This window comes from Paroedura picta, chromosome 17 (assembly GCF_049243985.1).
Source record: "Paroedura picta isolate Pp20150507F chromosome 17, Ppicta_v3.0, whole genome shotgun sequence".
NCBI classification, from domain to species: Eukaryota; Metazoa; Chordata; class Lepidosauria; order Squamata; family Gekkonidae; genus Paroedura; species Paroedura picta.
The window spans coordinates 1442702-1467869 of NC_135385.1; positions in this window are offsets into that span (position 1 = coordinate 1442702).

Below are 25168 nucleotides of genomic sequence, written 5' to 3' on the forward strand. Positions count from 1 at the left end.
AAAAGGGCCAGAGACACTGGAGGCCTACTGACATGACATCACAAAGACCTCATCTGTGTTTAATTGAGAAAAAAAACCTCTTACTGTCTTTTGAAGCAATCCTTAAACAGTCTATGAGTCAGAAAAGGGCCAGGGACACAGGAGGCCTACTGACATGACATCACAAAGACCTCATCTGTGTTTAATTGGGGATAAAAACCTCTTACTGTCTTTTGAAGCCATCCTTAAACAGTCTAGGAGTCAGAAAAGGGCCAGAGACACTGGAGGCCTACTGACATGACATCACAAAGACCTCATCTGTGTTTAATTGAGAAAAAAACCTCTTACTGTCTTTTGAAGCGATCCTTAAACAGTCTAGGAGTCAGAAAAGGGCCAGAGACACTGGATGCCTACTGACATGACATCACAAAGACCTCATCTGTGTTTAATTGAGAAAAAAAAACCTCTTACTGCCTTTTGGGGCGATCTTTAAACAGACTAAAAGTCAGAAAAGGGCCAGAGACACTGGATGCCTACTGACATGACATCACAAAGACCTCACCTGTGTTTAATTGAGAAGAAAAAAACCTCTTAATGTCTTTTGAAGCGATCCTTAAACAGTCTAGGAGTCAGAAAAGGGCCAGAGACACTGGAGGCCTACTGACATGACATCACAAAGACCTCATCTGTGTTTAATTGAGAAAAAAAACCTCTTACTGTCTTTTGAAGCGATCCTTAAACAGTCTAGGAGTCAGAAAAGGGCCAGAGACACTGGAGGCCTACTGACATGACATCACAAAGACCTCATCTGTGTTTAATTGAGAAAAAAAAACTCTTACTGTCTTTTGAAGCAATCCTTAAACAGTCTATGAGTCAGAAAAGGGCAAGGGACACAGGAGGCCTACTGACATGACATCACAAAGACCTCATCTGTGTTTAATTGGGGATAAAAACCTCTTACTGTCTTTTGAAGCCATCCTTAAACAGTCTAGGAGTCAGAAAAGGGCCAGAGACACTGGATGCCTACTGACATGACATCACAAAGACCTCATCTGTGTTTAATTGAGAAAAAAAACCTCCTATTGTCTTTTGAAGCGATCCTTAAAGAGTCTAGGAGTCAGAAAAGGGCCAGAGACACTGGAGGCCTACTGACATGACATCACAAAGACCTCATCTGTGTTTAATTGAGGAAAAATACCTCTTCCTGCTTTTGAAGCGATCCTTAAACAGTCTAGGAGTCAGAAAAGGGCCAGAGACACTGGATGCTTACTGACATGACATCAGAAAGACCTCATCTGTGTTTAATTGAGAAAAAAAAACCTCTTACTGCCTTTTGGGGCGATCTTTAAACAGACTAAAAGTCAGAAAAGGGCCAGAGACACTGGATACCTACTGACCTGACATCACAAAGACCTCACCTGTGTTTAATTGAGAAGAAAAAAAACTCTTACTGTCTTTTGAAGCGATCCTTAAACAGTCTAGGAGTCAGAAAAGGGCCAGGGACAGGAGGCCTACTGACATGACATCACAAAGACCTCATCTGTGTTTAATTGAGAAAAAAAAACCTCTTACTGCCTTTTGGGGCGATCTTTAAACAGACTAAAAGTCAGAAAAGGGCCAGAGACACTGGATATCTACTGACCTGACATCACAAAGACCTCACCTGTGTTTAATTGAGAAGAAAAAAACCTCTTAATGTCTTTTGAAGCGATCCTTAAACAGTCTAGGAGTCAGAAAAGGGCCAGAGACACTGGAGGCCTACTGACATGACATCACAAAGACCTCATCTGTGTTTAATTGAGAAAAAAAACCTCTTACTGTCTTTTGAAGCGATCCTTAAACAGTCTAGGAGTCAGAAAAGGGCCAGGGACTCAGGATGCCTACTGACATGACATTACAAAGACCTCATCTGTGTTTAATTGAGAAAAAAACCTCTTACTGTCTTTTGAAGCGATCCTTAAACAGTCTAGGAGTCAGAAAAGGGCCAGAGACACTGGATGCTTACTGACATGACATCACAAAGACCTCATCTGTGTTTAATTGAGAAAAAAAACCTCTTACTGTCTTTTGAAGCGATCCTTAAACAGTCTAGGAGTCAGAAAAGGGCCAGAGACACTGGAGGCCTACTGACATGACATCACAAAGACCTCATCTGTGTTTAATTGAGAAAAAAAACCTCTTACTGTCTTTTGAAGCAATCCTTAAACAGTCTATGAGTCAGAAAAGGGCCAGGGACACAGGAGGCCTACTGACATGACATCACAAAGACCTCATCTGTGTTTAATTGGGGATAAAAACCTCTTACTGTCTTTTGAAGCCATCCTTAAACAGTCTAGGAGTCAGAAAAGGGCCAGAGACACTGGAGGCCTACTGACATGACATCACAAAGACCTCATCTGTGTTTAATTGAGAAAAAAAACCTCTTACTGTCTTTTGAAGCGATCCTTAAACAGTCTAGGAGTCAGAAAAGGGCCAGAGACACTGGAGGCCTACTGACATGACATCACAAAGACCTCATCTGTGTTTAATTGAGAAAAAAAAACCTCTTACTGCCTTTTGGGGCGATCTTTAAACAGACTAAAAGTCAGAAAAGGGCCAGAGACACTGGATGCCTACTGACATGACATCACAAAGACCTCATCTGTGTTTAATTGAGAAAAAAAAACCTCTTACTGCCTTTTGGGGCAATCTTTAAACAGACTAAAAGTCAGAAAAGGGCCAGAGACACTGGATACCTACTGACCTGACATCACAAAGACCTCACCTGTGTTTAATTGAGAAGAAAAAAACCTCTTAATGTCTTTTGAAGCCATCCTTAAACAGTCTAGGAGTCAGAAAAGGGCCAGAGACACTGGAGGCCTACTGACATGACATCACAAAGACCTCATCTGTGTTTAATTGAGAAAAAAAAACCTCTTACTGTCTTTTGAAGCGATCCTTAAACAGTCTAGGAGTCAGAAAAGGGCCAGGGACACAGGAGGCCTACTGACATGACATCACAAAGACCTCATCTGTGTTTAATTGAGAAAAAAAAAACCTCTTACTGCCTTTTGGGGCGATCTTTAAACAGACTAAAAGTCAGAAAAGGGCCAGAGACACTGGATACCTACTGACCTGACATCACAAAGACCTCACCTGTGTTTAATTGAGAAAAAAAAACCTCTTACTGCCTTTTGGGGCGATCTTTAAACAGACTAAAAGTCAGAAAAGGGCCAGAGACACTGGATACCTACTGACCTGACATCACAAAGACCTCACCTGTGTTTAATTGAGAAGAAAAAAACCTCTTAATGTCTTTTGAAGCGATCCTTAAACAGTCTAGGAGTCAGAAAAGGGCCAGAGACACTGGAGGCCTACTGACATGACATCACAAAGACCTCATCTGTGTTTAATTGAGAAAAAAAACCTCTTACTGTCTTTTGAAGCGATCCTTAAACAGTCTATGAGTCAGAAAAGGGCCAGGGACACAGGAGGCCTACTGACATGACATCACAAAGACCTCATCTGTGTTTAATTGGGGATAAAAACCTCTTACTGTCTTTTGAAGCCATCCTTAAACAGTCTAGGAGTCAGAAAAGGGCCAGAGACACTGGAGGCCTACTGACATGACATCACAAAGACCTCATCTGTGTTTAATTGAGAAAAAAAACCTCTTACTGTCTTTTGAAGCGATCCTTAAACAGTCTAGGAGTCAGAAAAGGGCCAGAGACACTGGATGCCTACTGACATGACATCACAAAGACCTCATCTGTGTTTAATTGAGAAAAAAAAACCTCTTACTGCCTTTTGGGGCGATCTTTAAACAGACTAAAAGTCAGAAAAGGGCCAGAGACACTGGATACCTACTGACCTGACATCACAAAGACCTCACCTGTGTTTAATTGAGAAGAAAAAAACCTCTTAATGTCTTTTGAAGCGATACTTAAACAGTCTAGGAGTCAGAAAAGGGCCAGAGACACTGGAGGCCTACTGACATGACATCACAAAGACCTCATCTGTGTTTAATTGAGAAAAAAAACCTCTTACTGTCTTTTGAAGCGATCCTTAAACAGTCTAGGAGTCAGAAAAGGGCCAGAGACACTGGAGGCCTACTGACATGACATCACAAAGACCTCATCTGTGTTTAATTGAGAAAAAAAAACTCTTACTGTCTTTTGAAGCAATCCTTAAACAGTCTATGAGTCAGAAAAGGGCAAGGGACACAGGAGGCCTACTGACATGACATCACAAAGACCTCATCTGTGTTTAATTGGGGATAAAAACCTCTTACTGTCTTTTGAAGCCATCCTTAAACAGTCTAGGAGTCAGAAAAGGGCCAGAGACACTGGATGCCTACTGACATGACATCACAAAGACCTCATCTGTGTTTAATTGAGAAAAAAAACCTCCTACTGTCTTTTGAAGCGATCCTTAAACAGTCTAGGAGTCAGAAAAGGGCCAGAGACACTGGAGGCCTACTGACATGACATCACAAAGACCTCATCTGTGTTTAATTGAGAAAAAAAACCTCTTCCTGCTTTTGAAGCGATCCTTAAACAGTCTAGGAGTCAGAAAAGGGCCAGAGACACTGGATGCTTACTGACATGACATCAGACAGACCTCATCTGTGTTTAATTGAGAAAAAAAAACCTCTTACTGCCTTTTGCGGCGATCTTTAAACAGACTAAAAGTCAGAAAAGGGCCAGAGACACTGGATACCTACTGACCTGACATCACAAAGACCTCACCTGTGTTTAATTGAGAAGAAAAAAAACTCTTACTGTCTTTTGAAGCGATCCTTAAACAGTCTAGGAGTCAGAAAAGGGCCAGGGACAGGAGGCCTACTGACATGACATCACAAAGACCTCATCTGTGTTTAATTGAGAAAAAAAAACCTCTTACTGCCTTTTGGGGCGATCTTTAAACAGACTAAAAGTCAGAAAAGGGCCAGAGACACTGGATACCTACTGACCTGACATCACAAAGACCTCACCTGTGTTTAATTGAGAAGAAAAAAACCTCTTAATGTCTTTTGAAGCGATACTTAAACAGTCTAGGAGTCAGAAAAGGGCCAGAGACACTGGAGGCCTACTGACATGACATCACAAAGACCTCATCTGTGTTTAATTGAGAAAAAAAACCTCTTACTGTCTTTTGAAGCGATCCTTAAACAGTCTAGGAGTCAGAAAAGGGCCAGAGACACTGGAGGCCTACTGACATGACATCACAAAGACCTCATCTGTGTTTAATTGAGAAAAAAAAACTCTTACTGTCTTTTGAAGCAATCCTTAAACAGTCTATGAGTCAGAAAAGGGCAAGGGACACAGGAGGCCTACTGACATGACATCACAAAGACCTCATCTGTGTTTAATTGGGGATAAAAACCTCTTACTGTCTTTTGAAGCCATCCTTAAACAGTCTAGGAGTCAGAAAAGGGCCAGAGACACTGGATGCCTACTGACATGACATCACAAAGACCTCATCTGTGTTTAATTGAGAAAAAAAACCTCCTACTGTCTTTTGAAGCGATCCTTAAACAGTCTAGGAGTCAGAAAAGGGCCAGAGACACTGGAGGCCTACTGACATGACATCACAAAGACCTCATCTGTGTTTAATTGAGAAAAAAAACCTCTTCCTGCTTTTGAAGCGATCCTTAAACAGTCTAGGAGTCAGAAAAGGGCCAGAGACACTGGATGCTTACTGACATGACATCAGAAAGACCTCATCTGTGTTTAATTGAGAAAAAAAAACCTCTTACTGCCTTTTGCGGCGATCTTTAAACAGACTAAAAGTCAGAAAAGGGCCAGAGACACTGGATACCTACTGACCTGACATCACAAAGACCTCACCTGTGTTTAATTGAGAAGAAAAAAAACTCTTACTGTCTTTTGAAGCGATCCTTAAACAGTCTAGGAGTCAGAAAAGGGCCAGGGACAGGAGGCCTACTGACATGACATCACAAAGACCTCATCTGTGTTTAATTGAGAAAAAAAAACCTCTTACTGCCTTTTGGGGCGATCTTTAAACAGACTAAAAGTCAGAAAAGGGCCAGAGACACTGGATACCTACTGACCTGACATCACAAAGACCTCACCTGTGTTTAATTGAGAAGAAAAAAACCTCTTAATGTCTTTTGAAGCGATCCTTAAACAGTCTAGGAGTCAGAAAAGGGCCAGAGACACTGCATGCTTACTGACATGACATCACAAAGACCTCATCTGTGTTTAATTGAGAAAAAAAACCTCTTACTGTCTTTTGAAGCGATCCTTAAACAGTCTAGGAGTCAGAAAAGGGCCAGGGACTCAGGATGCCTACTGACATGACATCACAAAGACCTCATCTGTGTTTAATTGAGAAAAAAACCTCTTACTGTCTTTTGAAGCGATCCTTAAACAGTCTAGGAGTCAGAAAAGGGCCAGAGACACTGGATGCTTACTGACATGACATCACAAAGACCTCATCTGTGTTTAATTGAGAAAAAAAACCTCTTACTGTCTTTTGAAGCGATCCTTAAACAGTCTAGGAGTCAGAAAAGGGCCAGAGACACTGGATGCCTACTGACATGACATCACAAAGACCTCATCTGTGTTTAATTGAGAAAAAAAACCTCCTACTGTCTTTTGAAGCCATCCTTAAACAGTCTAGGAGTCAGAAAAGTGCCAGAGACACTGGAGGCCTACTGACCTGACATCACAAAGACCTCACCTGTGTTTAATTGAGAAGAAAAAAAACTCTTACTGTCTTTTGAAGCGATCCTTAAACAGTCTAGGAGTCAGAAAAGGGCCAGGGACAGGAGGCCTACTGACATGACATCACAAAGACCTCATCTGTGTTTAATTGAGAAAAAAAAACCTCTTACTGACTTTTGGGGCGATCTTTAAACAGACTAAAAGTCAGAAAAGGGCCAGGGACTCAGGATGCCTACTGACATGACATCACAAAGACCTCATCTGTGTTTAATTGAGAAAAAAACCTCTTACTGTCTTTTGAAGCGATCCTTAAACAGTCTAGGAGTCAGAAAAGGGCCAGAGACACTGGATGCTTACTGACATGACATCACAAAGACCTCATCTGTGTTTAATTGAGAAAAAAAACCTCTTACTGTCTTTTGAAGCGATCCTTAAACAGTCTAGGAGTCAGAAAAGGGCCAGAGACACTGGATGCCTACTGACATGACATCACAAAGACCTCATCTGTGTTTAATTGAGAAAAAAAACCTCCTACTGTCTTTTGAAGCCATCCTTAAACAGTCTAGGAGTCAGAAAAGGGCCAGAGACACTGGAGGCCTACTGACATGACATCACAAAGACCTCATCTGTGTTTAATTGAGAAAAAAAAACCTCTTACTGTCTTTTGAAGCGATCCTTAAACAGTCTAGGAGTCAGAAAAGGGACAGGGACACAGGAGGCCTACTGACATGACATCACAAAGACCTCATCTGTGTTTAATTGGGGATAAAAACCTCTTACTGTCTTTTGAAGCGATACTTAAACTATCTAGGAGTCAGAAAAGGGCCAGAGACACTGGATGCTTACTGACATGACATCACAAAGACCTCATCTGTGTTTAATTGAGAAGAAAAAAACCTTTTACTGCCTTTTGGGGCGATCTTTAAACAGACTAAAAGTTAGAAAAGGGCCAGAGACACTGGATCCCTACTGACATGATATCACAAAGACCTCCCCTGTGTTTAATTGAGGAGAAAAAACCTCTTACTGCCTTTTGGGGCGATCTTTAAACAGACTAAAAGTCAGAAAAGGGCCAGAGACACTGGATACCTACTGACCTGACATCACAAAGACCTCACCTGTGTTTAATTGAGAAGAAAAAAACCTCTTAATGTCTTTTGAAGCGATCCTTAAATAGTTTAGGAGTCAGAAAAGGGCCAGAGACACTGGAGGCCTACTGACATGACATCACAAAGACCTCATCTGTGTTTAATTGAGAAAAAAAACCTCTTACTGTCTTTTGAAGCGATCCTTAAACAGTCTAGGAGTCAGAAAACGGCCAGAGACACTGGAGGCCTACTGACATGACATCACAAAGACCTCATCTGTGTTTAATTGAGAAAAAAAACCTCTTACTGTCTTTTGAAGCGATCCTTAAACAGTCTAGGAGTCAGAAAAGGGCCAGAGACACTGGATGCCTACTGACATGACATCACAAAGACCTCATCTGTGTTTAATTGAGAAAAAAAAACCTCTTACGGCCTTTTGGGGCGATCTTTAAACAGACTAAAAGTCAGAAAAGGGCCAGAGACACTGGATGCCTACTGACATGACATCACAAAGACCTCATCTTTGTTTAATTGGGGATAAAAACCTCTAACTGTCTTTTGAAGCCATCCTTAAACAATCTAGGAGTCAGAAAAGGGCCAGAGACACTGGATGCCTACTGACATGACATCACAAAGACCTCATCTGTGTTTAATTGAGAAAAAAAAACCTCTTACTGTCTTTTGAAGTGATCCTTAAACAGTCTAGGAGTCAGAAAAGGGCCAGAGACACTGGATGCCTACTGACATGACATCACAAAGACCTCATCTGTGTTTAATTGAGAAAAAAAAACCTCTTACTGCCTTTTGGGGCGATCTTTAAACAGACTAAAAGTCAGAAAAGGGCCAGGGACTCAGGATGCCTACTGACATGACATCACAAAGACCTCATCTGTGTTTAATTGAGAAAAAAACCTCTTACTGTCTTTTGAAGCGATCCTTAAACAGTCTAGGAGTCAGAAAAGGGCCAGAGACACTGGATGCTTACTGACATGACATCACAAAGACCTCATCTGTGTTTAATTGAGAAAAAAAACCTCTTACTGTCTTTTGAAGCAATCCTTAAACAGTCTAGGAGTCAGAAAAGGGCCAGAGACACTGGATGCCTACTGACATGACATCACAAAGACCTCATCTGTGTTTAATTGAGAAAAAAAACCTCCTACTGTCTTTTGAAGCCATCCTTAAACAGTCTAGGAGTCAGAAAAGGGCCAGAGACACTGGAGGCCTACTGACATGACATCACAAAGACCTCATCTGTGTTTAATTGAGAAAAAAAAACCTCTTACTGTCTTTTGAAGCGATCCTTAAACAGTCTAGGAGTCAGAAAAGGGACAGGGACACAGGAGGCCTACTGACATGACATCACAAAGACCTCATCTGTGTTTAATTGGGGATAAAAACCTCTTACTGTCTTTTGAAGCGATCCTTAAACTATCTAGGAGTCAGAAAAGGGCCAGAGACACTGGATGCTTACTGACATGACATCACAAAGACCTCATCTGTGTTTAATTGAGAAGAAAAAAACCTTTTACTGCCTTTTGGGGCGATCTTTAAACAGACTAAAAGTTAGAAAAGGGCCAGAGACACTGGATCCCTACTGACATGATATCACAAAGACCTCCCCTGTGTTTAATTGAGGAGAAAAAACCTCTTACTGCCTTTTGGGGCGATCTTTAAACAGACTAAAAGTCAGAAAAGGGCCAGAGACACTGGATACCTACTGACCTGACATCACAAAGACCTCACCTGTGTTTAATTGAGAAGAAAAAAACCTCTTAATGTCTTTTGAAGCGATCCTTAAATAGTTTAGGAGTCAGAAAAGGTCCAGAGACACTGGAGGCCTACTGACATGACATCACAAAGACCTCATCTGTGTTTAATTGAGAAAAAAAACCTCTTACTGTCTTTTGAAGCGATCCTTAAACAGTCTAGGAGTCAGAAAAGGGCCAGAGACACTGGAGGCCTACTGACATGACATCACAAAGACCTCATCTGTGTTTAATTGAGAAAAAAAACCTCTTACTGTCTTTTGAAGCGATCCTTAAACAGTCTAGGAGTCAGAAAAGGGCCAGAGACACTGGATGCCTACTGACATGACATCACAAAGACCTCATCTGTGTTTAATTGAGAAAAAAAAACCTCTTACGGCCTTTTGGGGCGATCTTTAAACAGACTAAAAGTCAGAAAAGGGCCAGAGACACTGGGTGCCTACTGACATGACATCACAAAGACCTCATCTGTGTTTAATTGAGAAAAAAAAACCTCTTACTGCCTTTTGGGGCGATCTTTAAACAGTCTATGAGTCAGAAAAGGGCCAGGGACACAGGAGGCCTACTGACATGACATCACAAAGACCTCATCTTTGTTTAATTGGGGATAAAAACCTCTAACTGTCTTTTGAAGCCATCCTTAAACAATCTAGGAGTCAGAAAAGGGCCAGAGACACTGGATGCCTACTGACATGACATCACAAAGACCTCATCTGTGTTTAATTGAGAAAAAAAAACCTCTTTCTGTCTTTTGAAGTGATCCTTAAACAGTCTAGGAGTCAGAAAAGGGCCAGAGACACTGGATGCCTACTGACATGACATCACAAAGACCTCATCTGTGTTTAATTGAGAAAAAAAAACCTCTTACTGCCTTTTGGGGCGATCTTTAAACAGACTAAAAGTCAGAAAAGGGCCAGGGACTCAGGATGCCTACTGACATGACATCACAAAGACCTCATCTGTGTTTAATTGAGAAAAAAAACCTCTTACTGTCTTTTGAAGCGATCCTTAAACAGTCTAGGAGTCAGAAAAGGGCCAGAGACACTGGATGCCTACTGACATGACATCACAAAGACCTCATCTGTGTTTAATTGAGAAAAAAAACCTCCTACTGTCTTTTGAAGCCATCCTTAAACAGTCTAGGAGTCAGAAAAGGGCCAGAGACACTGGAGGCCTACTGACATGACATCACAAAGACCTCATCTGTGTTTAATTGAGAAAAAAAAACCTCTTACTGTCTTTTGAAGCGATCCTTAAACAGTCTAGGAGTCAGAAAAGGGACAGGGACACAGGAGGCCTACTGACATGACATCACAAAGACCTCATCTGTGTTTAATTGGGGATAAAAACCTCTTACTGTCTTTTGAAGCGATACTTAAACTATCTAGGAGTCAGAAAAGGGCCAGAGACACTGGATGCTTACTGACATGACATCACAAAGACCTCATCTGTGTTTAATTGAGAAGAAAAAAACCTTTTACTGCCTTTTGGGGCGATCTTTAAACAGACTAAAAGTTAGAAAAGGGCCAGAGACACTGGATCCCTACTGACATGATATCACAAAGACCTCCCCTGTGTTTAATTGAGGAGAAAAAACCTCTTACTGCCTTTTGGGGCGATCTTTAAACAGACTAAAAGTCAGAAAAGGGCCAGAGACACTGGATACCTACTGACCTGACATCACAAAGACCTCACCTGTGTTTAATTGAGAAGAAAAAAACCTCTTAATGTCTTTTGAAGCGATCCTTAAATAGTTTAGGAGTCAGAAAAGGGCCAGAGACACTGGAGGCCTACTGACATGACATCACAAAGACCTCATCTGTGTTTAATTGAGAAAAAAAACCTCTTACTGTCTTTTGAAGCGATCCTTAAACAGTCTAGGAGTCAGAAAACGGCCAGAGACACTGGAGGCCTACTGACATGACATCACAAAGACCTCATCTGTGTTTAATTGAGAAAAAAAACCTCTTACTGTCTTTTGAAGCGATCCTTAAACAGTCTAGGAGTCAGAAAAGGGCCAGAGACACTGGATGCCTACTGACATGACATCACAAAGACCTCATCTGTGTTTAATTGAGAAAAAAAAACCTCTTACGGCCTTTTGGGGCGATCTTTAAACAGACTAAAAGTCAGAAAAGGGCCAGAGACACTGGATGCCTACTGACATGACATCACAAAGACCTCATCTTTGTTTAATTGGGGATAAAAACCTCTAACTGTCTTTTGAAGCCATCCTTAAACAATCTAGGAGTCAGAAAAGGGCCAGAGACACTGGATGCCTACTGACATGACATCACAAAGACCTCATCTGTGTTTAATTGAGAAAAAAAAACCTCTTACTGTCTTTTGAAGTGATCCTTAAACAGTCTAGGAGTCAGAAAAGGGCCAGAGACACTGGATGCCTACTGACATGACATCACAAAGACCTCATCTGTGTTTAATTGAGAAAAAAAAACCTCTTACTGCCTTTTGGGGCGATCTTTAAACAGACTAAAAGTCAGAAAAGGGCCAGGGACTCAGGATGCCTACTGACATGACATCACAAAGACCTCATCTGTGTTTAATTGAGAAAAAAACCTCTTACTGTCTTTTGAAGCGATCCTTAAACAGTCTAGGAGTCAGAAAAGGGCCAGAGACACTGGATGCTTACTGACATGACATCACAAAGACCTCATCTGTGTTTAATTGAGAAAAAAAACCTCTTACTGTCTTTTGAAGCAATCCTTAAACAGTCTAGGAGTCAGAAAAGGGCCAGAGACACTGGATGCCTACTGACATGACATCACAAAGACCTCATCTGTGTTTAATTGAGAAAAAAAACCTCCTACTGTCTTTTGAAGCCATCCTTAAACAGTCTAGGAGTCAGAAAAGGGCCAGAGACACTGGAGGCCTACTGACATGACATCACAAAGACCTCATCTGTGTTTAATTGAGAAAAAAAAACCTCTTACTGTCTTTTGAAGCGATCCTTAAACAGTCTAGGAGTCAGAAAAGGGACAGGGACACAGGAGGCCTACTGACATGACATCACAAAGACCTCATCTGTGTTTAATTGGGGATAAAAACCTCTTACTGTCTTTTGAAGCGATCCTTAAACTATCTAGGAGTCAGAAAAGGGCCAGAGACACTGGATGCTTACTGACATGACATCACAAAGACCTCATCTGTGTTTAATTGAGAAGAAAAAAACCTTTTACTGCCTTTTGGGGCGATCTTTAAACAGACTAAAAGTTAGAAAAGGGCCAGAGACACTGGATCCCTACTGACATGATATCACAAAGACCTCCCCTGTGTTTAATTGAGGAGAAAAAACCTCTTACTGCCTTTTGGGGCGATCTTTAAACAGACTAAAAGTCAGAAAAGGGCCAGAGACACTGGATACCTACTGACCTGACATCACAAAGACCTCACCTGTGTTTAATTGAGAAGAAAAAAACCTCTTAATGTCTTTTGAAGCGATCCTTAAATAGTTTAGGAGTCAGAAAAGGTCCAGAGACACTGGAGGCCTACTGACATGACATCACAAAGACCTCATCTGTGTTTAATTGAGAAAAAAAACCTCTTACTGTCTTTTGAAGCGATCCTTAAACAGTCTAGGAGTCAGAAAAGGGCCAGAGACACTGGAGGCCTACTGACATGACATCACAAAGACCTCATCTGTGTTTAATTGAGAAAAAAAACCTCTTACTGTCTTTTGAAGCGATCCTTAAACAGTCTAGGAGTCAGAAAAGGGCCAGAGACACTGGATGCCTACTGACATGACATCACAAAGACCTCATCTGTGTTTAATTGAGAAAAAAAAACCTCTTACGGCCTTTTGGGGCGATCTTTAAACAGACTAAAAGTCAGAAAAGGGCCAGAGACACTGGGTGCCTACTGACATGACATCACAAAGACCTCATCTGTGTTTAATTGAGAAAAAAAAACCTCTTACTGCCTTTTGGGGCGATCTTTAAACAGTCTATGAGTCAGAAAAGGGCCAGGGACACAGGAGGCCTACTGACATGACATCACAAAGACCTCATCTTTGTTTAATTGGGGATAAAAACCTCTAACTGTCTTTTGAAGCCATCCTTAAACAATCTAGGAGTCAGAAAAGGGCCAGAGACACTGGATGCCTACTGACATGACATCACAAAGACCTCATCTGTGTTTAATTGAGAAAAAAAAACCTCTTTCTGTCTTTTGAAGTGATCCTTAAACAGTCTAGGAGTCAGAAAAGGGCCAGAGACACTGGATGCCTACTGACATGACATCACAAAGACCTCATCTGTGTTTAATTGAGAAAAAAAAACCTCTTACTGCCTTTTGGGGCGATCTTTAAACAGACTAAAAGTCAGAAAAGGGCCAGGGACTCAGGATGCCTACTGACATGACATCACAAAGACCTCATCTGTGTTTAATTGAGAAAAAAACCTCTTACTGTCTTTTGAAGCGATCCTTAAACAGTCTAGGAGTCAGAAAAGGGCCAGAGACACTGGATGCTTACTGACATGACATCACAAAGACCTCATCTGTGTTTAATTGAGAAAAAAAACCTCTTAATGTCTTTTGAAGCGATCCTTAAATAGTTTAGGAGTCAGAAAAGGGCCAGAGACACTGGAGGCCTACTGACATGACATCACAAAGACCTCATCTGTGTTTAATTGAGAAAAAAAACCTCTTACTGTCTTTTGAAGCGATCCTTAAACAGTCTAGGAGTCAGAAAAGGGCCAGAGACACTGGAGGCCTACTGACATGACATCACAAAGACCTCATCTGTGTTTAATTGAGAAAAAAAACCTCTTACTGTCTTTTGAAGCGATCCTTAAACAGTCTAGGAGTCAGAAAAGGGCCAGAGACACTGGATGCCTACTGACATGACATCACAAAGACCTCATCTGTGTTTAATTGAGAAAAAAAAACCTCTTACGGCCTTTTGGGGCGATCTTTAAACAGACTAAAAGTCAGAAAAGGGCCAGAGACACTGGATGCCTACTGACATGACATCACAAAGACCTCATCTTTGTTTAATTGGGGATAAAAACCTCTAACTGTCTTTTGAAGCCATCCTTAAACAATCTAGGAGTCAGAAAAGGGCCAGAGACACTGGATGCCTACTGACATGACATCACAAAGACCTCATCTGTGTTTAATTGAGAAAAAAAAACCTCTTTCTGTCTTTTGAAGTGATCCTTAAACAGTCTAGGAGTCAGAAAAGGGCCAGAGACACTGGATGCCTACTGACATGACATCACAAAGACCTCATCTGTGTTTAATTGAGAAAAAAAAACCTCTTACTGCCTTTTGGGGCGATCTTTAAACAGACTAAAAGTCAGAAAAGGGCCAGGGACTCAGGATGCCTACTGACATGACATCACAAAGACCTCATCTGTGTTTAATTGAGAAAAAAACCTCTTACTGTCTTTTGAAGCGATCCTTAAACAGTCTAGGAGTCAGAAAAGGGCCAGAGACACTGGATGCTTACTGACATGACATCACAAAGACCTCATCTGTGTTTAATTGAGAAAAAAAACCTCTTACTGTCTTTTGAAGCAATCCTTAAACAGTCTAGGAGTCAGAAAAGGGCCAGAGACACTGGATGCCTACTGACATGACATCACAAAGACCTCATCTGTGTTTAATTGAGAAAAAAAACCTCCTACTGTCTTTTGAAGCCATCCTTAAACAGTCTAGGAGTCAGAAAAGGGCCAGAGACACTGGAGGCCTACTGACATGACATCACAAAGACCTCATCTGTGTTTAATTGAGAAAAAAAAACCTCTTACTGTCTTTTGAAGCGATCCTTAAACAGTCTAGGAGTCAGAAAAGGGACAGGGACACAGGAGGCCTACTGACATGACATCACAAAGACCTCATCTGTGTTTAATTGGGGATAAAAACCTCTTACTGTCTTTTGAAGCGATCCTTAAACTATCTAGGAGTCAGAAAAGGGCCAGAGACACTGGATGCTTACTGACATGACATCACAAAGACCTCATCTGTGTTTAATTGAGAAGAAAAAAACCTTTTACTGCCTTTTGGGGCGATCTTTAAAAAGACTAAAAGTTAGAAAAGGGCCAGAGACACTGGATCCCTACTGACATGATATCACAAAGACCTCCCCTGTGTTTAATTGAGGAGAAAAAACCTCTTACTGCCTTTTGGGGCGATCTTTAAACAGACTAAAAGTCAGAAAAGGGCCAGAGACACTGGATACCTACTGACCTGACATCACAAAGACCTCACCTGTGTTTAATTGAGAAGAAAAAAACCTCTTAATGTCTTTTGAAGCGATCCTTAAATAGTTTAGGAGTCAGAAAAGGTCCAGAGACACTGGAGGCCTACTGACATGACATCACAAAGACCTCATCTGTGTTTAATTGAGAAAAAAAACCTCTTACTGTCTTTTGAAGCGATCCTTAAACAGTCTAGGAGTCAGAAAAGGGCCAGAGACACTGGAGGCCTACTGACATGACATCACAAAGACCTCATCTGTGTTTAATTGAGAAAAAAAACCTCTTACTGTCTTTTGAAGCGATCCTTAAACAGTCTAGGAGTCAGAAAAGGGCCAGAGACACTGGATGCCTACTGACATGACATCACAAAGACCTCATCTGTGTTTAATTGAGAAAAAAAAACCTCTTACGGCCTTTTGGGGCGATCTTTAAACAGACTAAAAGTCAGAAAAGGGCCAGAGACACTGGGTGCCTACTGACATGACATCACAAAGACCTCATCTGTGTTTAATTGAGAAAAAAAAACCTCTTACTGCCTTTTGGGGCGATCTTTAAACAGTCTATGAGTCAGAAAAGGGCCAGGGACACAGGAGGCCTACTGACATGACATCACAAAGACCTCATCTTTGTTTAATTGGGGATAAAAACCTCTAACTGTCTTTTGAAGCCATCCTTAAACAATCTAGGAGTCAGAAAAGGGCCAGAGACACTGGATGCCTACTGACATGACATCACAAAGACCTCATCTGTGTTTAATTGAGAAAAAAAAACCTCTTTCTGTCTTTTGAAGTGATCCTTAAACAGTCTAGGAGTCAGAAAAGGGACAGAGACACTGGATGCCTACTGACATGACATCACAAAGACCTCATCTGTGTTTAATTGAGAAAAAAAAACCTCTTACTGCCTTTTGGGGCGATCTTTAAACAGACTAAAAGTCAGAAAAGGGCCAGGGACTCAGGATGCCTACTGACATGACATCACAAAGACCTCATCTGTGTTTAATTGAGAAAAAAACCTCTTACTGTCTTTTGAAGCGATCCTTAAACAGTCTAGGAGTCAGAAAAGGGCCAGAGACACTGGATGCTTACTGACATGACATCACAAAGACCTCATCTGTGTTTAATTGAGAAAAAAAACCTCTTACTGTCTTTTGAAGCAATCCTTAAACAGTCTAGGAGTCAGAAAAGGGCCAGAGACACTGGATGCCTACTGACATGACATCACAAAGACCTCATCTGTGTTTAATTGAGAAAAAAAAAACCTCCTACTGTCTTTTGAAGCCATCCTTAAACAGTCTAGGAGTCAGAAAAGGGCCAGAGACACTGGAGGCCTACTAACATGACATCACAAAGACCTCATCTGTGTTTAATTGAGAAAAAAAAACCTCTTACTGTCTTTTGAAGCGATCCTTAAACAGTCTAGGAGTCAGAAAAGGGACAGGGACACAGGAGGCCTACTGACATGACATCACAAAGACCTCATCTGTGTTTAATTGGGGATAAAAACCTCTTACTGTCTTTTGAAGCGATCCTTAAACTATCTAGGAGTCAGAAAAGGGCCAGAGACACTGGATGCTTACTGACATGACATCACAAAGACCTCATCTGTGTTTAATTGAGAAGAAAAAAACCTTTTACTGCCTTTTGGGGCGATCTTTAAACAGACTAAAAGTTAGAAAAGGGCCAGAGACACTGGATCCCTACTGACATGATATCACAAAGACCTCCCCTGTGTTTAATTGAGGAGAAAAAACCTCTTACTGCCTTTTGGGGCGATCTTTAAACAGACTAAAAGTCAGAAAAGGGCCAGAGACACTGGATACCTACTGACCTGACATCACAAAGACCTCACCTGTGTTTAATTGAGAAGAAAAAAACCTCTTAATGTCTTTTGAAGCGATCCTTAAATAGTTTAGGAGTCAGAAAAGGTCCAGAGACACTGGAGGCCTACTGACATGACATCACAAAGACCTCATCTGTGTTTAATTGAGAAAAAAAACCTCTTACTGTCTTTTGAAGCGATCCTTAAACAGTCTAGGAGTCAGAAAAGGGCCAGAGACACTGGAGGCCTACTGACATGACATCACAAAGACCTCATCTGTGTTTAATTGAGAAAAAAAACCTCTTACTGTCTTTTGAAGCGATCCTTAAACAGTCTAGGAGTCAGAAAAGGGCCAGAGACACTGGATGCCTACTGACATGACATCACATTTCTCAATTAAACCTCATCTGTGTTTAATTGAGAAAAAAAAACCTCTTACGGCCTTTTGGGGCGATCTTTAAACAGACTAAAAGTCAGAAAAGGGCCAGAGACACTGGGTGCCTACTGACATGACATCACAAAGACCTCATCTGTGTTTAATTGAGAAAAAAAAACCTCTTACTGCCTTTTGGGGCGATCTTTAAACAGACTAAAAGTCAGAAAAGGGCCAGAGACACTGGATACCTACTGACCTGACATCACAAAGACCTCACCTGTGTTTAATTGAGAAGAAAAAAACCTCTTAATGTCTTTTGAAGCGATCCTTAAACAGTCTAGGAGTCAGAAAAGGGCCAGAGACACTGGAGGCCTACTGACATGACATCACAAAGACCTCATCTGTGTTTAATTGAGAAAAAAAACCTCTTACTGTCTTTTGAAGCGATCCTTAAACAGTCTAGGAGTCAGAAAAGGGCCAGAGACACTGGAGGCCTACTGACATGACATCACAAAGACCTCATCTGTGTTTAATTGAGAAAAAAAACCTCTTACTGTCTTTTGAAGCAATCCTTAAACAGTCTATGAGTCAGAAAAGGGCCAGGGACACAGGAGGCCTACTGACATGACATCACAAAGACCTCATCTTTGTTTAATTGGGGATAAAAACCTCTAACTGTCTTTTGAAGCAATCCTTAAACAATCTAGGAGTCAGAAAAGGGCCAGAGACACTGGATGCCTACTGACATGACATCACAAAGACCTCATCTGTGTTTAATTGAGAAAAAAAAAACCTATTTCTGTCTTTTGAAGTGATCCTTAAACAGTCTAGGAGTCAGAAAAGGGCCAGAGACACTGGATGCCTACTGACATGACATCACAAAGACCTCATCTGTGTTTAATTGAGAAAAAAAAACCTCTTACTGCCTTTTGGGGCGATCTTTAAACAGACTAAAAGTCAGAAAAGGGCCAGAGACACTGGATGCCTACTGACATGACATCAGAAAGACCTCATCTATGTTTAATTGAGAAAAAAAACCTCTTACTGCCTTTTGGGGCGATCTTTAAACAGACTAAAAGTCAGAAAAGGGCCAGAGACACTGGATACCTACTGACTTGACATCACAAAGACCTCACCTGTGTTTAATTGAGAAGAAAAAAAACTCTTACTGTCTTTTGAAGCGATCCTTAAACAGTCTAGGAGTCAGAAAAGGGCCAGGGACAGGAGGCCTACTGACATGACATCACAAAGACCTCATCTGTGTTTAATTGAGAAAAAAAAACCTCTTACTGCCTTTTGGGGCGATCTTTAAACAGACTAAATGTCAGAAAAGGGCCAGAGACACTGGATACCTACTGACCTGACATCACAAAGACCTCACCTGTGTTTAATTGAGAAGAAAAAAACCTCTTAATGTCTTTTGAAGCGATCCTTAAACAGTCTAGGAGTCAGAAAAGGGCCAGAGACACTGGAGGCCTACTGACATGACATCACAAAGACCTCATCTGTGTTTAATTGAGAAAAAAAACCTCTTACTGTCTTTTGAAGCGATCCTTAAACAGTCTAGGAGTCAGAAAAGGGCCAGAGACACTGGATGCTTACTGACATGACATCACAAAGACCTCATCTGTGTTTAATTGAGAAAAAAAACCTCTTACTGTCTTTTGAAGCGATCCTTAAACAGTCTAGGAGTCAGAAAAGGGCCAGAGACACTGGATGCCTACTGACATGACATGACAAAGACCTCATCTGTGTTTAATTGAGAAAAAAAACCTCCTACTGTCTTTTAAAGCCATCCTTAAACAGTCTAGGAGTCAGAAAAGTGCCAGAGACACTGGAGGCCTACTGACCTGACATCACAAAGACCTCACCTGTGTTTAATTGAGAAGAAAAAAAACTCTTACTGTCTTTTGAAGCGATCCTTAAACAGTCTAGGAGTCAGAAAAGGGCCAGGGACAGGAGGCCTACTGACATGACATCACAAAGACCTCATCTGTGTTTAATTGAGAAAAAAAAAACCTCTTACTGCCTTTTGGGGCGATCTTTAAACAGACTAAAAGTCAGAAAAGGGCCAGAGACACTGGATACCTACTGACCTGACATCACAAAGACCTCACCTGTGTTTAATTGAGAAGAAAAAAACCTCTTAATGTCTTTTGAAGCGATCCTTAAACAGTCTAGGAGTCAGAAAAGGGCCAGAGACACTGGAGGCCTACTGACATGACATCACAAAGACCTCATCTGTGTTTAATTGAGAAAAAAAAACCTCTTACTGTCTTTTGAAGCGATCCTTAAACAGTCTAGGAGTCAGAAAAGGGACAGGGACACAGGAGGCCTACTGACATGACATCACAAAGACCTCATCTGTGTTTAATTGGGGATAAAAACCTCTTACTGTCTTTTGAAGCGATCCTTAAACTATCTAGGAGTCAGAAAAGGGCCAGAGACACTGGATGCTTACTGACATGACATCACAAAGACCTCATCTGTGTTTAATTGAGAAGAAAAAAACCTTTTACTGCCTTTTGGGGCGATCTTTAAACAGACTAAAAGTTAGAAAAGGGCCAGAGACACTGGATCCCTACTGACATGATATCACAAAGACCTCCCCTGTGTTTAATTGAGGAGAAAAAACCTCTTACTGCCTTTTGGGGCGATCTTTAAACAGACTAAAAGTCAGAAAAGGGCCAGAGACACTGGATACCTACTGACCTGACATCACAAAGACCTCACCTGTGTTTAATTGAGAAGAAAAAAACCTCTTAATGTCTTTTGAAGCGATCCTTAAATAGTTTAGGAGTCAGAAAAGGTCCAGAGACACTGGAGGCCTACTGACATGACATCACAAAGACCTCATCTGTGTTTAATTGAGAAAAAAAACCTCTTACTGTCTTTTGAAGCGATCCTTAAACAGTCTAGGAGTCAGAAAAGGGCCAGAGACACTGGAGGCCTACTGACATGACATCACAAAGACCTCATCTGTGTTTAATTGAGAAAAAAAACCTCTTACTGTCTTTTGAAGCGATCCTTAAACAGTCTAGGAGTCAGAAAAGGGCCAGAGACACTGGATGCCTACTGACATGACATCACAAAGACCTCATCTGTGTTTAATTGAGAAAAAAAAACCTCTTACGGCCTTTTGGGGCGATCTTTAAACAGACTAAAAGTCAGAAAAGGGCCAGAGACACTGGATGCCTACTGACATGACATCACAAAGACCTCATCTGTGTTTAATTGAGAAAAAAAAACCTCTTACTGCCTTTTGGGGCGATCTTTAAACAGACTAAAAGTCAGAAAAGGGCCAGAGACACTGGATACCTACTGACCTGACATCACAAAGACCTCACCTGTGTTTAATTGAGAAGAAAAAAACCTCTTAATGTCTTTTGAAGCGATCCTTAAACAGTCTAGGAGTCAGAAAAGGGCCAGAGACACTGGAGGCCTACTGACATGACATCACAAAGACCTCATCTGTGTTTAATTGAGAAAAAAAACCTCTTACTGTCTTTTGAAGCAATCCTTAAACAGTCTATGAGTCAGAAAAGGGCCAGGGACACAGGAGGCCTACTGACATGACATCACAAAGACCTCATCTTTGTTTAATTGGGGATAAAAACCTCTAACTGTCTTTTGAAGCCATCCTTAAACAATCTAGGAGTCAGAAAAGGGCCAGAGACACTGGATGCCTACTGACATGACATCACAAAGACCTCATCTGTGTTTAATTGAGAAAAAAAAACCTCTTTCTGTCTTTTGAAGTGATCCTTAAACAGTCTAGGAGTCAGAAAAGGGCCAGAGACACTGGATGCCTACTGACATGACATCACAAAGACCTCATCTGTGTTTAATTGAGAAAAAAAAAACCTCCTACTGTCTTTTGAAGCCATCCTTAAACAGTCTAGGAGTCAGAAAAGGGCCAGAGACACTGGAGGCCTACTAACATGACATCACAAAGACCTCATCTGTGTTTAATTGAGAAAAAAAAACCTCTTACTGTCTTTTGAAGCGATCCTTAAACAGTCTAGGAGTCAGAAAAGGGACAGGGACACAGGAGGCCTACTGACATGACATCACAAAGACCTCATCTGTGTTTAATTGGGGATAAAAACCTCTTACTGTCTTTTGAAGCGATCCTTAAACTATCTAGGAGTCAGAAAAGGGCCAGAGACACTGGATGCTTACTGACATGACATCACAAAGACCTCATCTGTGTTTAATTGAGAAGAAAAAAACCTTTTACTGCCTTTTGGGGCGATCTTTAAACAGACTAAAAGTTAGAAAAGGGCCAGAGACACTGGATCCCTACTGACATGATATCACAAAGACCTCCCCTGTGTTTAATTGAGGAGAAAAAACCTCTTACTGCCTTTTGGGGCGATCTTTAAACAGACTAAAAGTCAGAAAAGGGCCAGAGACACTGGATACCTACTGACCTGACATCACAAAGACCTCACCTGTGTTTAATTGAGAAGAAAAAAACCTCTTAATGTCTTTTGAAGCGATCCTTAAATAGTTTAGGAGTCAGAAAAGGTCCAGAGACACTGGAGGCCTACTGACATGACATCACAAAGACCTCATCTGTGTTTAATTGTGAAAAAAAACCTCTTACTGTCTTTTGAAGCGATCCTTAAACAGTCTAGGAGTCAGAAAAGGGCCAGAGACACTGGAGGCCTACTGACATGACATCACAAAGACCTCATCTGTGTTTAATTGAGAAAAAAAACCTCTTACTGTCTTTTGAAGCGATCCTTAAACAGTCTAGGAGTCAGAAAAGGGCCAGAGACACTGGATGCCTACTGACATGACATCACAAAGACCTCATCTGTGTTTAATTGAGAAAAAAAAACCTCTTACGGCCTTTTGGGGCGATCTTTAAACAGACTAAAAGTCAGAAAAGGGCCAGAGACACTGGGTGCCTACTGACATGACATCACAAAGACCTCATCTGTGTTTAATTGAGAAAAAAAAACCTCTTACTGCCTTTTGGGGCGATCTTTAAACAGACTAAAAGTCAGAAAAGGGCCAGAGACACTGGATACCTACTGACCTGACATCACAAAGACCTCACCTGTGTTTAATTGAGAAGAAAAAAACCTCTTAATGTCTTTTGAAGCGATCCTTAAACAGTCTAGGAGTCAGAAAAGGGCCAGAGACACTGGAGGCCTACTGACATGACATCACAAAGACCTCATCTGTGTTTAATTGAGAAAAAAAACCTCTTACTGTCTTTTGAAGCGATCCTTAAACAGTCTAGGAGTCAGAAAAGGGCCAGAGACACTGGAGGCCTACTGACATGACATCACAAAGACCTCATCTGTGTTTAATTGAGAAAAAAAACCTCTTACTGTCTTTTGAAGCAATCCTTAAACAGTCTATGAGTCAGAAAAGGGCCAGGGACACAGGAGGCCTACTGACATGACATCACAAAGACCTCATCTTTGTTTAATTGGGGATAAAAACCTCTAACTGTCTTTTGAAGCAATCCTTAAACAATCTAGGAGTCAGAAAAGGGCCAGAGACACTGGATGCCTACTGACATGACATCACAAAGACCTCATCTGTGTTTAATTGAGAAAAAAAAACCTATTTCTGTCTTTTGAAGTGATCCTTAAACAGTCTAGGAGTCAGAAAAGGGCCAGAGACACTGGATGCCTACTGACATGACATCACAAAGACCTCATCTGTGTTTAATTGAGAAAAAAAAACCTCTTACTGCCTTTTGGGGCGATCTTTAAACAGACTAAAAGTCAGAAAAGGGCCAGGGACTCAGGATGCCTACTGACATGACATCACAAAGACCTCATCTGTGTTTAATTGAGTAAAAAACCTCTTACTGTCTTTTGAAGCGATCCTTAAACAGTCTAGGAGTCAGAAAAGGGCCAGAGACACTGGATGCTTACTGACATGACATCACAAAGACCTCATCTGTGTTTAATTGAGAAAAAAAACCTCTTACTGTCTTTTGAAGCAATCCTTAAACAGTCTAGGAGTCAGAAAAGGGCCAGAGACACTGGATGCCTACTGACATGACATCACAAAGACCTCATCTGTGTTTAATTGAGAAAAAAAACCTCCTACTGTCTTTTGAAGCCATCCTTAAACAGTCTAGGAGTCAGAAAAGGGCCAGAGACACTGGAGGCCTACTGACATGACATCACAAAGACCTCATCTGTGTTTAATTGAGAAAAAAAACCTCTTACTGTCTTTTGAAGCGATCCTTAAACAGTCTAGGAGTCAGAAAAGGGACAGGGACACAGGAGGCCTACTGACATGACATCACAAAGACCTCATCTGTGTTTAATTGGGGATAAAAACCTCTTACTGTCTTTTGAAGCGATCCTTAAACTATCTAGGAGTCAGAAAAGGGCCAGAGACACTGGATGCTTACTGACATGACATCACAAAGACCTCATCTGTGTTTAATTGAGAAGAAAAAAACCTTTTACTGCCTTTTGGGGCGATCTTTAAACAGACTAAAAGTTAGAAAAGGGCCAGAGACACTGGATCCCTACTGACATGATATCACAAAGACCTCCCCTGTGTTTAATTGAGGAGAAAAAACCTCTTACTGCCTTTTGGGGCGATCTTTAAACAGACTAAAAGTCAGAAAAGGGCCAGAGACACTGGATACCTACTGACCTGACATCACAAAGACCTCACCTGTGTTTAATTGAGAAGAAAAAAACCTCTTAATGTCTTTTGAAGCGATCCTTAAATAGTTTAGGAGTCAGAAAAGGTCCAGAGACACTGGAGGCCTACTGACATGACATCACAAAGACCTCATCTGTGTTTAATTGAGAAAAAAAACCTCTTACTGTCTTTTGAAGCGATCCTTAAACAGTCTAGGAGTCAGAAAAGGGCCAGAGACACTGGAGGCCTACTGACATGACATCACAAAGACCTCATCTGTGTTTAATTGAGAAAAAAAACCTCTTACTGTCTTTTGAAGCGATCCTTAAACAGTCTAGGAGTCAGAAAAGGGCCAGAGACACTGGATGCCTACTGACATGACATCACAAAGACCTCATCTGTGTTTAATTGAGAAAAAAAAACCTCTTACGGCCTTTTGGGGCGATCTTTAAACAGACTAAAAGTCAGAAAAGGGCCAGAGACACTGGGTGCCTACTGACATGACATCACAAAGACCTCATCTGTGTTTAATTGAGAAAAAAAAACCTCTTACTGCCTTTTGGGGCGATCTTTAAACAGTCTATGAGTCAGAAAAGGGCCAGGGACACAGGAGGCCTAC